Source organism: Pan troglodytes, chromosome 15, assembly GCF_028858775.2.
Source record: "Pan troglodytes isolate AG18354 chromosome 15, NHGRI_mPanTro3-v2.0_pri, whole genome shotgun sequence".
Taxonomy (NCBI): Eukaryota; Metazoa; Chordata; class Mammalia; order Primates; family Hominidae; genus Pan; species Pan troglodytes.
The window spans coordinates 86044447-86062501 of record NC_072413.2 but is presented as its reverse complement, the minus strand read 5'-3'; the positions used below and the strand labels follow the sequence as shown (position 1 = coordinate 86062501).

At 38.1% G+C, this 18055-nt stretch overlaps 1 protein-coding gene and 1 long non-coding RNA gene across 2 annotated transcripts in view; one reads left to right on the top strand and one right to left on the bottom strand.

Annotated features, from left to right (window-relative positions):
- Window positions 1-18055, bottom strand: part of LOC129136997 (uncharacterized) — a 63157-nt gene that overhangs the window by 34393 nt on the left and 10709 nt on the right. The gene's annotated exons all lie outside the window — the stretch shown is intronic.
- The window catches only part of GALC (galactosylceramidase), a 124653-nt gene continuing 114549 nt past the window's right edge, over window positions 7952-18055 (top strand). The window contains exon 1 of the mRNA XM_063793026.1: window positions 7952-7964. The gene's annotated coding sequence lies outside the window, so the exon portion shown is untranslated. The remainder of the gene's footprint in view (window positions 7965-18055) is intronic.

The following is an 18055-nucleotide window of genomic DNA, read 5'->3' as shown; positions in this document are numbered from 1 at the left end:
TTGGGAATGTCCTTCCAATTGCACAGGCTATCAAATGAAGGACTGCAAAGTAAAACGCATTGTGAAAGTTAGAAAATTCTGTACAAATGTGAGGCTATCTGATTGTGGCAGCTAAGCACTACTCCCCTGCCTGCTCCATGCCCCATAGGAGACAAGGGCTTCGGTGGTTCCTTTTAGAGAGAAAAACTATAAATGGTCAGCTCCTGAACCTAATCACTTGTGGGCTACAATCTCTGCAATACTGGTTATTGGGTGATGAGCCCTCCTAAATATCTTCCTACCCTAGATTTTCTAAGAGTTTCTACATCTGTTGTTTATTTCACAAATAATAGCTGAGTATTCACCCAATTATTGACCCATTGCCCATTCATGCCTTTATTCCTGCAATCAAGAAATGTTAATTGAGCACCTAATAGCATGATGATAAGCTCTAGATATACACCAATGAGTCAGACATGGTCGCTGCCCTCCAGGAACTCAGTCTACTGGGGGAGGCAGTCACAGAACAATATCCATGCAATGAAGTGTCACAGGGTGATATGATAGAGAAAAATACAGAGCATTCTAGAGCAGGGAGGACTGGTTTTATTCAAAAAACCTTACCATGTGGTCGAAGATGAACGAGGTCAATGGTCTCACCCGCTTGTGACTCATATATTACATGACTGCCAATAAATATTGCTTCTAAAGGTTTTTCTCATAGGGTAGCTGAGTGTGAGAGAGATAATCTGACAGGAAAGTCTGCACACAGCAAAAACCATGATAATCTTGTTGTCTAGAGACTCAGTGGTTTAAACTCTTCGCAATGACCTTTCTCACCAAGGCAACTACCTACTGAAAAAATAGCTTTCTCATTACTGCTGCCCAAAGTATCTTTTAAAAGCTATTTTAGTTCTATGTGGATGGCATGTTCACTTGGACCAAGTGCTGGCTTTGTTCTTCTCTGTTTCTTGTTGTTGTTGTTGTTGTTGTTGTTGTTGTTGTTGAGACGCAGTCTCACTCTGTTACCCAGGCTGGAGTGCAATGGCCTGATCTTGGCTCACCGCAACCTCCGCCTCCCGGGTTCAAGTGATTCTCCTGCTTCAGCCTCCCAAGTAGCTGGGATTGCAGGCATGTGCCACCACGCCCAGCTAATTTTTGTATTTTTAGTAGAGACGGGGTTTCACCATGTTGGTCAGGCTGGTCTCAAATTCCTAACCTCAAGTGATCCGCCCGCCTTGGCCTCCCAAAGTGCTGGGATTCCAGGCGTGAGCCACTGTCCCCAGCCTGTCCTCCTCTATTTCAAGGCACCCTTGAAGCTTTCTCTTTTTCCAGCCTTTCCTTATTCCTTCACTTTTAAACTAGTTTAATCAAATAATGACTTTATTGGCCCATGAAATTAAGAAGGGCATGGGTGGAGCTGGCCTCTGACATGTGGAAACAGGGTCTGGAATGCTGTGGACGCTGTTCTCCACCCACCTCTCCCCACCCCATTTCTCATCTCCGTTTTTCTCTGCTGGTAACTTCATTTTTTTCTCCTGCAGATGTGCTTTCTTTCTGCAGGGGTAAACACTATCACGAATAGCTTGGGTCTTACTGTATTTCTGCCTAGTGATTCAAGAGTAAAAGGAAACTTTACTTAAAATTCCAAGGGTAAAATACTGATTGGCCTAACCTGAGTCATATGCTCATTTCTGGACCAATCACTGTAATCAAGGAAGTGTGGTATTCTGATTGGCTAGGTCTGGATCACATGTCCATTTATGTGGCTGGGACAATGTCAGCCCTCATCAGAACCACGTGGTTGACGTAGGAAAGGAAGAATTCCCTAAAGATCTGTCAGATGAGTGTGGGTGGAAGGATGAATATTGTTATCAGAAGGGGAAAAGTTGGTTATGAGTAGGCAAGAAGAAAGGATATGCTTTAATCTTTTTTCACAAACATTCCCCACTCTACCATATGTGAGGGACAAAAAACTGAAATAATAGAAATAAAGTTTAAAATACATACTTTCAAATAGCAATACCAGCGACAATTTAAAATTTGCTACAAAGTTAGGGAAAGATGGATTTTTCTTTAGCCGTGGTAAGAAGTAGCTACCACGGCCAGTTTTAAACCTGTTCCACAGACAAGACAACTCATCTCACTAAACATGCATATAGCCAACCAATCAGTGTCAGTCCTTTGCCTCTAAAAGTTCGCCAATCAGTGATGGACTCATTCCTGTAAACACGCCAGGGACAGCACATCAATCAACAAGGGTCTCACCCCAGTAATCGTGCTTCTACAAATGGTATTAACCCCTCACACCTCTTAAAGTCTGCCGAGCCTTGAACTCCATGTTTCCCAAAAACCCAATATGAAATCAATGCTTTGTTTTGCTCAGAGAAACTGTGTCTAACCGGTTTACCTCTCCCTTACTATAGTGAGCAATAAATTCAGTTTTTTTTTTCTTTCTGGCTCTATATAGGTTTGTTGAACATTTTTAGAATCCCATTTTTATTTCTAGTGTTTTTCAGTATGTATCTTTGAGCAGCTTTTTAAGTAGTTGCTTTAGGTATTACATACATAACTTATCAAAGTCTACTGGCATCGATATTTTACCAGTTCAAGTAAAGTTTAGAAACCTTGCCTTCATTTATATCCCTTTACCCTCTCTCATTAATAATATAAATATTTTATCTACATGCATTGAGAACCACATTGGACAGTGTTAAAATTTTTGCTTCAGTCATCAAACATAATTTGGAAATCTCAAGAGGAGAAGGAAATTTTATTTACCATATTTTTACTATTATAATATTCTTTCTTACTTCCAGACGTCCCCATGACTCTTTCTTTTATAATTTGTGTTTAGAGAACTTCCTTTGGCCATTCTTTAATGTATGTGTGCTGGGGGCAAGGCAAATTCACTTAGTTGTCTTTTAACTGAGCGTATCTTGATTCCTCCTTCATTTTTGAAGGATACTGTTGCTAGATGTGAAATTCTGTGTTGACAATTCTTTTCTTCCAGCATTTGAAAAATGTGCCACTTTCTTCTGGCCTCCATGCTTTTTAGTGAGAAATCCACTGTCCTTCCAGTTGTTTTTTCCCTTGTTGATAATGTATTGTTATTCTCTGGCTATTTTCAAGATTTTTTCTTCGTTTTTAGTTTTCAGAAGTTTGACTCTGATGTGTCTTGCTGTGGATTTCTCTGAATTTTTCCTGTATGGGATTCACTTTGCTTCTTGAACTTGTAGTTGGTTTGTTTTTTTTGCCAAATTTGAGACTTTTTCAGCCATTATTTCTTGAAATATTTTTTCAGTCCCCACCTTCTTTTGCTCTCCTGAAACTTGTTATAGTCCCACGTCTCCGAGGCTCTGCTCATTTCTTCAATCTATTTTCTCTCTGTTGTTCAAATTAGGTATCTTTAAGTTTACTGATTCTTTCCTCTGTTCCAGTCATTCTTCTGTTGTGGTCATACATTTAGTTTTTTAATTTTGGTTTTTGTATTTTATTGTAGTTCTAAAATATGTATTTTGTTCTTCTTGATATCTTCTTAAGTCTTTGCTGAGACTTTCTATCTTTTCCTCATTTTCATAATTGCATGTTGAAACATTTTTGTGATGGATGATTTATAATCCTTATTGTATAATTCTAACATCTGTGTCATCTGGGTGTTGTCCTCTGTCAGTTGTCTTTTCTCATTTGATTTGAGATCTTCCTAATAGTTCTTGGTATATGAGATTTTTGATTGAAACTTGGACATTTGGGATATTTTGCTTTAAGACTGCATGTTATTTAAATCTTGTGTTTTAGCTGGCTTTTACCTATCTGATGGTGCCACTTCATTAACACCAGCTAATGTCTCTAGACATTTCCAAATGTCCTTCAGGGAAAAAGTGGTTTTTCGTATTTGAGAACTATTGGCTAGCTGATCCCAGTGAACCTCCAGATTCATGAATGAAATGAGTGATAGGCTATTGTTTTTAAACCACTGTTTGGGTGTGATTTGATATACAGCAGTAGATAATCAAGGGGCCTGGGAGAGGCTAGGATTCAGAACATCTTCGCCTCCTTCACAAGTTTACCTGACACTAGCTTAAGAGCTGAATTAGCTCTAGAGACCTGGATGAATAGTCGTTGCTTCTATCACCTCTGGAGTTTTAACGGTGAACTATCTTCTACATATGGTATCTAGATATGTATTTATTTATCATTTGTAGAAGGATTTGTAAAGACTTGTAAAAAATATATGTATGCCATAGAAACATGTACTTTATATATAAAATACATAAAAGACAGTTAAATAGAAATAAAAGGAAAATTGGAAATCATTCAGGATAACAGGCAAGTAACAATAACAATAATAATAATAATAATAATAATAATTTTTTTTTTTGAGACAGAGTCTCACTCTGTCGCCAGGCTGGAGTGCAGTGGCGTGATCCAGCTCACTGCAAGCTCCGCCCCCTGGGTTTACGCCATTCTCCTGCCTCAGCCTCCAAAGTAGGTGGGACTACAGGCGCCCGCCACCACGCCCAGCTAATTTTGTGTATTTTTAGTAGAGACGGGGTTTCACTGTGTTAGCCAGGATGTCTTGATCTCCCGACCTCTTGATCCGCCCTCCCAAAGTGCTGGGATTACAGGCGTGAGCCACCGCGTCTGGCCGCAAATAATTATTTTAAGCAGAAGAAAATGCTTACTGATTTTTGTTTCTCATCTTTCTGAAAACCAAGAGAAACACTTTGGTTTCATTGTAAACTCATTTGTATTAAATGATTTTCTCTCCCTAAATCGTAAGAGAAATTTAAAACATGCATTCTTAAATGAAGGACATTGAAAGGGTTGTCAACAACAGTTTTACTTTTTTACAACTTGCAGAAAAATTCTCCTTATGGCCAAGGACCTCAAAATAAATCGAAAGCTAAGGGAAGTATTTCGGCCAGAATAAAGCTTATGTAGCCCAGGTGTTTTTGATGATTTAGCAAGACAACAGGACAGCTCTTAGAGAAGGCACTCAACCAAGGAATAGAACTCAGATGGTGGCCAGCTGGTCAGCAGCCTATTTCTGGTAAGTACTATCTCATGAGATCATCTGTTAACGTCCTTCTGGTTTAAGACTCATACATCTTAAGAACCACATCATACATATTTGAAAGGATGCTTATTTTCCCTTTTTTTTTTGTTTCTTAGAAGGTGGCAAATCTATGAATGGGATCAAGTTATTAATCAACAATTTAAGAAGGAAAAAGGGGAGGGGACAAAACACTCCCTGGATTTCCACAAACAACTTCTTTTTTTAAAAAATTGAAAATAGTTATGGGTACATAGTAGGTATGTATACTTATGGGGTACATGAGATATTGTGATGCAGGCATACAAGATGTAATAATCACATCAGGGTAAATGGGGTATCCAGCACCTCAAGTATTTATCATTTCTTTGTGTTACAAACATTCCAGTTATACTCTTTTAGTTATTTTAAAATGTACAATAAATTTTTGTTGACTGTAATCACCCTGTTGTGCTAGCAAATACTAGATCTTATTAATTCTATCTAACTATGTTTTCATACCCATTAACCATCGCCACTCCCCTCCCCTCACTACCCTTCCCAGCCTCTGGTAACCATCCTCCTACTCTATCTCCATGAGCTCAATTGTTTTAATTTTTAGCTTCCACAAATAAGTGAGAACACGTGAAGTTTGTCTTTCTGTGCTTGACTTATTACACACGATATGTCCTCCAGTTCCATCCATGTAGTTGCAAATGACAGGATCTCATTTTTTTTAATGGCTGAATAGTACTCCATTTTGTATTTGCACCACATTTTGTTTATCCATTCATCTGTTGATGGATGCTTAGGTTGCCTCCAAATCTTGGCTATGGTGAATAGTGCTTTAATAAACATGGGATTGTGGATACTTGTTTGATATACTGATTTCCTTTTTTTGGGGTATGTACCTAGCAGTGGGATTGTTGGATTATATGGTAGCTCTATTTGTCATTTTCTGAGGAACCTCCATACTGTTATCCATAGTGGTTGTACTAATTTACATTCCCATGAACAGTGTACAAGGGTTCCCTTTTCTCCACATCCTCGACAGCACTCGTTATTGCCTGTCTTTAGGATATAAGCCATTTTAACTGAAGTGAGATGATATCTCATTGTAGTTTTGATTTGCATTTCTCTGATGATCAATGATGTTGAGCATCTTTTCATATACCTGTTTGCCATTTCTATGTCTTCTTTTGAGAAGTATCTATTCAGATCTTTTGCTAATTTTCAAATTGGATTATTAGATATTTTTCCTATAGATTTGAATTCCTTATATATTCTGGTTATTAATCCTTTGTCAAATGGATAGTTTCCAAATATTTTCTCCCATTCTGTGGGTCATCTCTTCACTTTGTTGATTGTTTCCTTTGCTGTGGAGAAGCTTTTTAACTTGATGTGATCCTGTTTATCCATTTTTGCTTCGGCTGCCTGTGCTTGTGCAGTATTACCTAAGAAATCTTTGCTCAGACCAATGTCCCCGGAAAGGTTCCCCAGTGTTTGTTTTTAGTCATTTCATAGTCTCAGGTTTTAGATTTATGTCTTTAATCTATTTTGATTTTTTTTAATATGGTGAGAGATAGGGTCTGGTTTCATTCTTCTGCATATGGGTATCCAGTTTTCCCAGCACCGTTTATTGAAGAGGCTACCCTTTCCCTAATGCATGTTCTTGGCAACTTTGTCAAAAATGAGTTCATGGTAGATGTATGGATTTATTTTTGGGCTCTTTATTCCATTCCACTGGTCTATGTGCCTGCTTTTATGCCAGTACCATGCTGTTTTGGTTACTATAGTCTGTAGTATGATTTGAAGTCAGGTAATGATATTCCTTCAGTTTTGTTATTTTTGCTCAGGATGTCTTTGGCAATTCTGGGTCTTGCATCGTTCCATATACGTTTTAGGATTTTCTGTTTCTACAAAGAATGTCATTGGTATTTTGATTGGGATTCCACTGAACCTGTAATTGCTTTGAGTACTACGGACATTTGAACAATATTAATTTTTCGAGTGCATGAACATAGAATATATTTCCATTTTTTTGTGTCCTCTTCAATTTCTTGCATCAGTATTTTAAAGTTTTCATTGCAAAGATCTTTTACTTCTTTTAAGTTAATTTCTAGATATTTTATTGTATTTGTAGCTATTTTAAGTGAGCTTTTTTCTTGATTTCTTTATCAGTTTGTTTGTTATTGGCATACAGAAATGCTACTAATTTTTTTTTTTTTTTTTTAAACAGAGTCTTACTCTGTCACCCAGGCTGGAGTGCAGTGGCACGATCTTGGCTCACCGCAACCTCTGCCTCCCAGGTTGAAGAGATTCTCCTGCCTCAGCCTCTCAAGTAGCTGGGATTATAGGCATGAGCTGCCACGTCTGGCTAATTTTTGTGTGTTTAGTAGAGATGGGGTTTTACCATGTTGGCCAGGCTGGTCTCAAACCCCTGACCTCAGGTGATCAGCCTGCCTCGGCCTCCCAAAGTGTTAGGACTACAGGTGTGAGCCACCGCACCTGGCCAAATGCAACTAATTTTTGTATGTTGATTTTATATCCTGCAACTTTACTGAATTTGTCAGTTCTAATAGTTTTTTGGTAGAGTTTTAAAGTTTCTTCAACTATAAGATCATATTATTTGCAAACAAGGATAATTTGACTGCTTCCTTTACAATCTGGATACCCTTTATTTCTTTCTGTTGCCTGATTGGTCTACCTAGGACCTCTGGTACTATGTTGAATAACAGTGGTGAGAGATAGGTTTAAGATGGTGGATAGGAGGCAGGACGAGCTTGCAGATCCTGCTTGGACAGAAAGAGCAGCCAGCATGTGGAGACTCACATTGTGATCTTTTGCTTCAAGAACTACTAAAGGAACCTACAAGGAAAGCTGAGAGAATCTACAGACCCTTTGAAGAAACTGGATCGCCATAGCAGGCTCCCTGAGATGCCGAAAAACTGTGAGTCTGCTTGCTTTCTCAGTGGGGAGGCTGGTGGTCTGGGGCAAGTTCTTTTCCCTGGTCACTGGATGCCTGGAAATAGACTTGGTGCTCCCTCGTTTCAGGGCATGGTAGAAATGAGTGACTTTGTCAAAAATGAGTTCATTGTAGATGTATAGATTGATTTCCATACAGCCTATAGGACTGCAGGTTCCATGGGAGTGGGATGAGGTCTGTGACTACCAGGTTTCTCCTGCTTCCCTGGGGACCTGTATGACTCAGCAGAGGCAGCCATGATCCCCCAGGGAACATAACTCCATTGGCCTGGGAACAACACCCCCACCCCCCACCACAGCCACAGCAAGCCCCACCCCAGCAGAGTCTGAGCTCAGACATGCCTATCCCTGCCCCAATCTTGTGGTCTTTCTCTACCAGTTTTGGTTGCCAAAGATGAAGGACATAATTTCTTGGGAGCTCTATGGCCCTGCCCGCCACCTGAGAAACCTGGATACGTAACCAGGTGACCCTAGGGCAAGTTTGCATCCTCCCTATAGTACTGAAGGTGATGTGCTCTTGAAAGCACCACTTCCTGGCTAGAGGCCAACCAACACAAAACCAGTGCACTAAACAAAAATACAACCAAGGACCTCACGGAGTCCGCTTCACTCCCCTGCTACCTCCACCAGAGCACGTGATGGTATCCATGGCTGCAAGACCTGAAGATGGTTCACATCACAGGACTGTTTGCAGACACTCCCCAGTACCAGCCCGGAGGCTGGTAGCTCCACTGGGTGGCTAGACCCAGAAGAGTAAAAACAATCACTGCAGTTCACCTCTCATGAAGCCCCATCCCTAGGGGAAGGCGGAGAGCACTACATGAAGGGAGCATCCTGTTGTGCAAAATAATCTGAACAGCAGCCCTTGAGTCCCAGATCTTCCCTCTGACATAGTCTACCCAAATGAAAAGAAACAAGAAAAGGAATCCTGGTACTATGACAAAAGAAGTTTCTTTAATGCCCCCAAAAGATCACACCAGCTCAACAAAAATGGGTCCAAACCAAGACAAAATCTGTGAATTGTCAGAAAAAGAATTCAGAAGATCAATTACTAAGCGAATCAAGGAGGCACCAGAGAAAGGTGAAGTACAACTTAAGGAAATAAAAAACATGATACAGGATATGAAAGGAAAAATCTTTGGTGAAATAGATGGCATAAATAAAAAACAATCACACTTCTGGAAATCAAGGACACACTTAGATAAATGCAAAATGCACTGGAAAGTCTCAGCAATGGTATTGAACAAGGAGAAGTAAGAACTTCAGAGCTCGAAGACAAGGTTTTTGAATTAACCCAATCCATCAAAGACAAAGATGAAATAATTTTAAAAATGAACAAAGCCTCTAAGAAGTTTGCAACTAGGTTAAGTGTCCAAATCTAAGAATAATTGATGTTCCTAAAAAAGAAGATAAATCTAAAAGTTTGGAAAACATATTTGAGGGAATAATTGAGGAAAACTTCCCTGGCCATGCTAGAGATATAGACACGCAAATACAAGAAGCTCAAAGAACACCTGGGAAATTCATCACAAAAAGATCATTGCTTAGTCACATAGTCATCAGGTTATCTAAAGTTAAGAGCTGTGAGGCAAAAGCATCAGGAAACCTGTAAAGGAAAACCTGTCAGAGTAACAGCAGATTTCTCAGCAGAAACCCTACAAGCTAGAAGGAATTAGGGTAATATTTTTAGCCTCCTTAAACAAAACAATTATCTGCCACGAATTTTGTATCTAGCAAAACTAAGCTTCATAAATGAAGGAAAGATACAGTGTTTTCCAGACAAACAAATGCTGAGAGATTTGCCCCTATCAACCAGCACTACAAGAACTGCTAAAAGGAATTGTAAATCTTGAAACAAATCCTAAAAATACACCAAAATAGAACCTTCTTAAAGGATAAATCTCACAGGACCTATATAACAATAACACAATGAAGAAACAACAACAAGGTATTCAGGCAACAAATAACATGATGAATAGAATAGTACTTCACATCTCAATACTAATGTTGAATGTAAATGGCCTAAATGCTCCCCTTAAAAAATACAGAATGGCAGAATGGATAAGAATTTGCCAACAAAGTTTCTTCTGTCTTCAGGAGACTTACCTAACACATAAGGACTCACATAAACTTAAGGTAAGGGGGTAAAAAAGATATTCCATGCAAATGGACACCAAAGCAAGCAGGAGTAGCTATTCTTGTATAAGACAAAACAAACTTTAAAGCAACAGCAGTTAAAAAAGACAAAGGGGAACATTATATAATGATAAAAGGTCTAGTCTAACAGGAAAATATTACAATCCTAAATATATATGTGCCTAACACTGGAGCTCCCAAATTTCCAAAACAATTATTACTAGGCCTAAGAAAGGAGACAGACAGCAACACAATAATAGTGGGGGACTTCAATACTCCACTGACAGCACTAGATTGGTCATCAAGACATAAAGTCAACAAAGATACAATTGATTTAAACTATACCCTAGCACAAACGTACTTAACAGATAATTACATAACATCCTACCCAACAACTGCAGAATATACATTCTATTCATCAGCACATGGAACATTCTCCAAGATAGACCATATGATAGGCCACAAAACATATCTCAGCAAATATAAGCAAATCAAAATTATATCAAGTGCTCTCTCTGATCACAGTGAAATAATATTGGAAATCAACTTTAAAAGGTATCCTCAAAACCATGCAAATACATGGAAATTAAATAACCTGCTCCTGAATGATCATTGGGTAAACAATAAGATTAAGATGGAAATTAAAGATTATTTGAACTGAACAAGAATAGTTATACAACCTATCAAAACCTCGGGGATACAGAAAAAGCAGTGCCAAGAGGAAAGTTCATAGCATTAAATGCCTACATCAAAAAGTCTGAAAGATCACAAACAGACAATCTATGGTCACACCTCATGGAACTGGAGAAGTAAGAACAATCCAAATCCAAACCCAGCAGAAGAAAAGAAATAACGAAGATCAGAGGAGAACTAAATGAAATTGAAACAAACAAACAAACAAACAAAACACAAAAGATAAATGAAACAAAAAGCTGGTTGTTTGAAAAGATAAATAAAATTGGTAGACCATTAACAAGATTAACCAAAAAAAGAAGAGAGGAGTTGAATAAATTAGAAATGAAAAGGGAGATATTACTACTGATACCAGAGCAATACAAAAGATTATTGAAGGCTACTATGAACACCTTTACACACATAAACTAGAAAACTTAGAGGAAATAGATAAATTACTGGAAATATACAACCCTCCTAGATTGAAACAAGAAGATACAGAAACTCTGAACAGACAAATAAGGAGCAGCAAGGTTGAGATGGTAATTTAAAAATTTGCCAACCAAAAAAAAGTTCAGGACCAGACAAAAATCACTGCTGAATTCTATCAGACATTCAAAGAAGAATTGCTATCAATCCTATAGACACTATTCCACAGGATATAGAAAGAAGGAATCCTCCCTAAATCATTTTACGAAGTCAGTATCACTCTAATACCAAAACCAGGGAAGAACATAACGAAAGAAGAAAACTACAGTCCACTATCCCTGATGAACACAGATGCAAAAATCTTCAATAAATTACTAGCTGACTGAATCCAACAGCATATCAAAAAGATAATCCACCATGATGAAGTGTGTTTCACACCAGGGATGCAAGGATGGCTTAACATATGCAAGTCAATAAATGTGGTACACTACATAAACATAATTAAAAACAAAAATCCCATGATCATCTCAATGGATGCAGAAAAACATTTAACAAAGTGCAGCATCCCTTTATGATTAAAACCCTCAGTGAAATTGGCATAGAAGGGAAATACTTTGAGGTAATAAAATCCATCTATGACAAACCCACAGCCAACATCATACTGCATGGAGAAAAGTTGAAAACATTCCCCCTGAGAACTGGAACATGACAAGGATGCCCACTTACACCACTTCTATTAAACATGGTACTTGAAATCCTAGCTGGAGCAATCAGACAAGAGAAAGAAAGAAAGGACATCCATACTGGTAAAGAGGAATTCAAACTGTCACGGTTTGCTGATTATATAATTGCATGTCAAGAAAACCCTAACGACTCATCCAAGAAGCTCCTAGAACTGGTAAAGGAATTCAACAAAGTTTCAGGATACAAAATTAATGTACACAAATCAGTAGCTCTGCTATACACCAATGCGACCAAGCTGAGAATCAAATCAAGAGCTCAACCCCTTTTACAATAGCTGCAAAAAGTGTAAAATCTTAGGAATATACCTAACCAAGGAAGTGAAAGACCTCTACAAGGAAAACTACAAAACACTGCTGAAAGAAATCATAGACAACACAAACAAAAGGAAACACATCCCATGACCATGAATGGGTAGAATCAATATTGTGAAAATGACCACACTGCCAAAAGCAATCTACAAATTCAATTCAATGCCCATCAAAATATCACCATCACACTTTGGGAGGCTGAGGCAGGCGGATCAAGATCATCCTGGCTAACAAGGTGAAACCCCGTTTCCACTAAAAATACAAAAAAATTAGCCAGGTGTGGTGGCAGGCACCTGTAGTCCCAGCTACTCAGGAGGCTGAGGCAGGAGAATGGCATGAGCCTGGGAGGCAGAGCTTGCAGTGAGCCGAGATCACGCCACTGCACTCCAGTCTGGCAACAGAGCAAGACTAAGTCTCAAAAAAAAAAAAAAAAAAAAAAAACAAAACCCACCATCATTCTTCACAGAACTAGAAAAAACAATCCTAAAATTCATATGGAACCAAAAGAGAGCCCTCATAGCCAAGCAAGACTAAGCAAAAAGAACAAATCTGGAGGCATTACATTACCCAACTTCAAACTATACTACAAGGCCATAGTCACCAAAACAGTATGGTACTGGCATAAAAATAGTCACATAGACCAATGGAATAGAATAAGAACTGAGAAATAAAGTCAAATACTTATAGCTGACTGATGTTTGATAAAGGAAACAAAAACATAAAATGGGAAAAGGACACCCTATTCAACAAATGGTGCTGGGATGACTGGCAAGCAACATGTAGAAGAATGAAACTGTATCCTTGTCTCTCACCTTATTCAAAAATCCAAAAATCAGCTCAAGATGGATGAAAGACTTAAATCTAAGACCTGAAACCATAAAAACGCTAGAAGATAACATTGGAAAAATCCTTTTAGACATTGGCTTAGGCAGAGACTTCGTAACCAAGAACTCAAAAGCAAATGCAACAAAAACAAAAATAAATGGGACTTAATTAAACTAAAAAGCTTCTGCACAGCAATATAAATAATCAGCAGACTTAACAGAAAACCCACAGAGGGAGAAAATCTTGACAATCTATACATCCAACAAAGGACTAATATGCAGAATCTACAAAGAATTCAAACAAATCAGCAAGAAAAAAACAAACAATCCCATCAAAAAGTGGGCTAAGGACATGAATAGACAGTTCTCAAAATAAGATATATAAATGGGCAACAAGCATATGGAAAAATGCTCAACATCACTAATTATCAGGGAAATGCAAATTAAACTCACAATGTGATACCACCTTACCCCTGAAAGAATGGCCACAATCAAAAAATTAAAAAATAATAGATGGTGGTGTGAATATGGTAAAAAGGGAACACTTCTACACTGTTGGTGGGAATGTCAACTGACACAACCACTGTGGAAAACAGTGTGGAGATTCCTTAAAGATCTAAAAGTAGATCTACCATTTGATCCAGCAGTTCCACTACTAGGTATCTACCCAGAGGAAAAGAAGTCATTATATGAAAAAGATACTCACACATGCATGTTTCACGCATGTTTCTAGCAACAGAATTGGCAATTGCAAAAATATGAAACCAGCCCAAATGTCCATCAATCAATGAGTGGATACAGAAAATGTGATATATACACACACACACACACACACACATATATATATATATGTGTACACACACACATATATATATATGTGTGTATATATACACACATACCATGGAATACTTCTCAGCCATAAAAAGCAATTAAATAATGGCATTTGCAGCAACCTGGATGGAATTGCAGACTATTATTTTAGGTGAAGTAACTCAGGAATGGAAAACCAAACATCGTATGTTCTCACTCATAAGTGGGAGCTAAACTATGAGGGACAAAAGACTACACTTTGGGTATAGTGTACACTGCTTGAGTGATGGGTGCACCAAAATCTCAGAAATCACCGCTGAAGAACGTATTTATGTAATCAGGCACCACCTGTTCCTTAAAAAACTATTGAATAAAAAATAAAATTTAAAAAGATAGATAATAACAAATGTTGATGAGGATGTGAAAATAAGAACCCTTAATATGTTGCTGGCAGAAATGTGAAACAATTTGGTGGCTCCTCAAACAGGTAAAGATAGAGTTACCTTATGACCCAGTAATTCCGCTCCTAGGTATATACTGATGAGAATTGAAAACACATATTACACAAAACCTTGTACACAAAAAGTTTATTACAGCATTATTCCTAATAGCCAAAAGGTGGAAACAACTGAAATGTTCATCACCTGATGAGTGGACAAACAAAATCTGGCATATCCATACAATAGAATGTTATTCAGCTATAAAAATAAATGAAATAGTGATACCTGCTGCAACACACAGGTGAACTTTGAAAACACTGTGCTAAGTAAAAGAAGCCTGCCACAAAATACTACGTATATGATTCCATTTATATAAAATATCCAGAATAGGCAAATCTATATAGATGGAATGCAGACTGCCTAGGGCTTGCCTAGGGCTGAAGGCATGTGGAGAATGGGAGGTGACTGCTAAAGGGTATGGGGTTTCTTTTTGGAGTGGTGAAAATTTCAACAATTGATTGTGGTAATGGATGTGCAGCTCTGAGAATATGCTAACAACCATTGAATTGTACTCTTTAAATGGGTGAATTTATGGTATGTGAATTATATCTCAATATAATGATCTATGATCATTGTCATAGATCAGGCTGAATTGAAGATCTTTATGATGAAGACACATTCATTATATGTCCCTTGCCTCTACTTCTTCAAATTTTCATTTTGGTTTTCAACAATCAACCTGGAAACTACTATTAGTATTTGCATATAACAGATGGACTAAGGAAATTATAGTATTTAATAGAGTTTACTTCTTGGTTCCTACTAAATTCAGAATCACCTTTGATTACCAAGTTGGCTCAGGGTCACTGGGTGGTGCAGGATGTTTATAATTTTGTACCGTGAGTGTGAATTCTGACTCTGTTTTTGGAGAAGTATACATTTTTGAGCCTGTGTTTTTGACTCATTGTGATGGCTGCCACAGCCTGACAATGAGGCTACTTATCTGTAAATCACAGTGCCAAAAAGTGAGCTCTTTGCATGTCCCCAAGAAAAGCCAATTCTTGGAGCAGTTTATTAAGATGTCACTTTTAGAAGGGCCTTGAATCTTTATTTTCAGAACTCAGTAATACAGTGTCTTTTGTCATTGTACTTTTGTCTACCCTGATTCCAGCCATTGTGGAACTTAGATGTTTGGGTCTACGTAGAAAGAACAATGAGGGAATAATCCTTTCAGTCAATAACATTGGTTGATCATATTTTGAGTCTTGATTCCTCCACATACTAGTTGAGTGATGTTGTGCAAGATTTTAACCTCTCTAATCCATAGTTCCCTTTTGTGTAAAATGAAAATAATGATAGTATATTCCTCTTAGGGTTATTATAGGAATTAAATGAAATAATGTAAAGGTCTTAACTCAGTTCTCAGCAAATGACAAGCCTCTGAAAAATAGTACCCATTGTGATGACTGAAAATAATACAGGGCAGGGAGAATCTATCAAATGTACTTTTTATAGCTCGAAGAGCTGGTAAAATGACTCCATTTTCCTTCTGTAATTGTAGTTAGTAAGAATGTTTTTGTATTACGTGTAATCTTAACTTGGAAGATTTCAGTGGATTACTTCATAAGGTTGAATTTTAATTTTCTAAGAATAATTCCACATTAGCATAAATTATTGATTAAGTAAAACTTTTCTAAGGGTAGAAAATGATAAGAATTTATTTAATAGACACATCCCTGTCTTTTATGTACTTGTTTAAAAATAGTTCTTTGTGTCTTGGATATCCATTTCTTCTGTAGACCTCCCAACTTACAGTAGACATTCTCCCTCCCATATCCACTATGGTTGAAACAAAGTCCCTGCATCTGTTTAAATCACAGAGGAATATTTTGGCATAAGCAGAATCCTATGCTTTATTCTTGCTATTTTGGATTGTGACTCATGCCTTCTTGTTCCTTAAAATTATTGTCACAGGGTCAGATTTCCTGTGAACTTTGCTTGTCTATGTTGAGTGGTAGTTTTCTTTTTAGCTCCTGTGAAGGACAATGTTTCATTACCCTGAAAAGTTTAAATCACACAAATATACAGTCACATCTAGAGAAATACAAGAAGTGATTATAAGACCATGGTCTTCTAAAAAGAGCAAGCTCTCTGGAGTCAGTTAGGTCTGGGTTCCGATCCAGATTCCTCCTTGTCCAGGTTGTGTGGCCAAGGGCAAACCATTTCTCCTCTCTGAGCCTATTGCTACACATGTAAAATAGAAAGATACTACAGTACTACATACACGTGAAACACTCAGAAGATTCTTCCAGTTTATAGAAAAATCTCAACACATGTTGTCTATTATTATGAGGATTACAATTATACTCCTGATTATTGTAATCTGGTAAGGCCATTGAGACAACATTGTACTGCAATAATTCATACAAAGCAATTAGCCCAGTACCTAGCAGAGTAGACAAAAGACAGCTACTAATATAATCAATAATTTACTTATTGGAGGGAAGATGTGGAAAGAGTAAGCTGGTGTGTTAATGTTGCCTCTCTTAGAACTTTGAATAAGCCCAGCCTCAGCTCTCTTTGTGAGAGAATAATGATAATGATGTCACCAACAATGATAACTGTCATTTACCAAGCACTTACTCAAAGCCAGACGTGTTGCTTGGTACATTCTCCATTTGTTCCTCCTAACAAATCTGTGAGATGAATATTAGCATTAACCCCACACCTCAGCATGGATCTCCCCAAAACACATTCTGAGACATACATTCAGGTGCAAGTAGCTTATTTTGGAGGGAATGTCAGGAGAGTACGGTGAGGTACTAGGAAGTGACACAGAGGAGGGAGGAAGCCAAGAAGGAATAAGATAATGACTAAGTACTGCCCTGGGCAACCAAGGCCAAGAGCACAAATTTCCCCAGATGTTATGGTAAGGCAAGGGCATTCCTGCTTCTCTTTGTTGGTACGCAAACCTGTGTGTTCTAGCTACTGAGGACATGGTGCCATTTAATGGTCACTGATTTAGGGAGAATACCACATCTTGGAGGATGGCACCCACTTGGCAGGGTATTATCTCCAATCCGGTGCTTCAGCTGCACATTTAAAGAGCTGTCCCATTGCTCTAAGTGGTGTGGTGTATGATAGGATTAGTGGATTCTGGCTCACGTGCTCACTGCTATATATCATTTGTTGTAAGTAGGTTGGTTGGTGTGAAGTGAAAGCATTTCCCAAACAAAAGCCATCTCATTTTTGAGTCCAGTTAGGGACTCAAATCACCTTATGTGTCCTTATTACCTAATGTCAGACTCCAAAGAAGAATGTCTTCATCAGACTTAAGCAGCATGCAGGGTAGTAGGAAACAATTGCACAGGTGCCTTTGTTGGGAAACAAATATGAATGCAAATGAGAGTACTAAATATTGTGGAAGAGGTGGACACAGGGTGCCTGGCCAAGTTCGGGGGAGCTGCTTGATGCGGTTGGTAGAGGCTCCCAGAAGACGGGGATGGGGAGGAGTATTAATTGTAAAATAATGAGTCCTGGCTCTCAAGAATCCAATTAAAATCATTCAACATTGTTATTGAGTCTAAAGCCAAAAAGTGAAAATTCACACTCCATCCTAGAATTTTGTTGTGGAAAAGGATCATCTGGTCCAACAATACCACTTTACTTAATAAATGAGAAAGATGAGTTTGG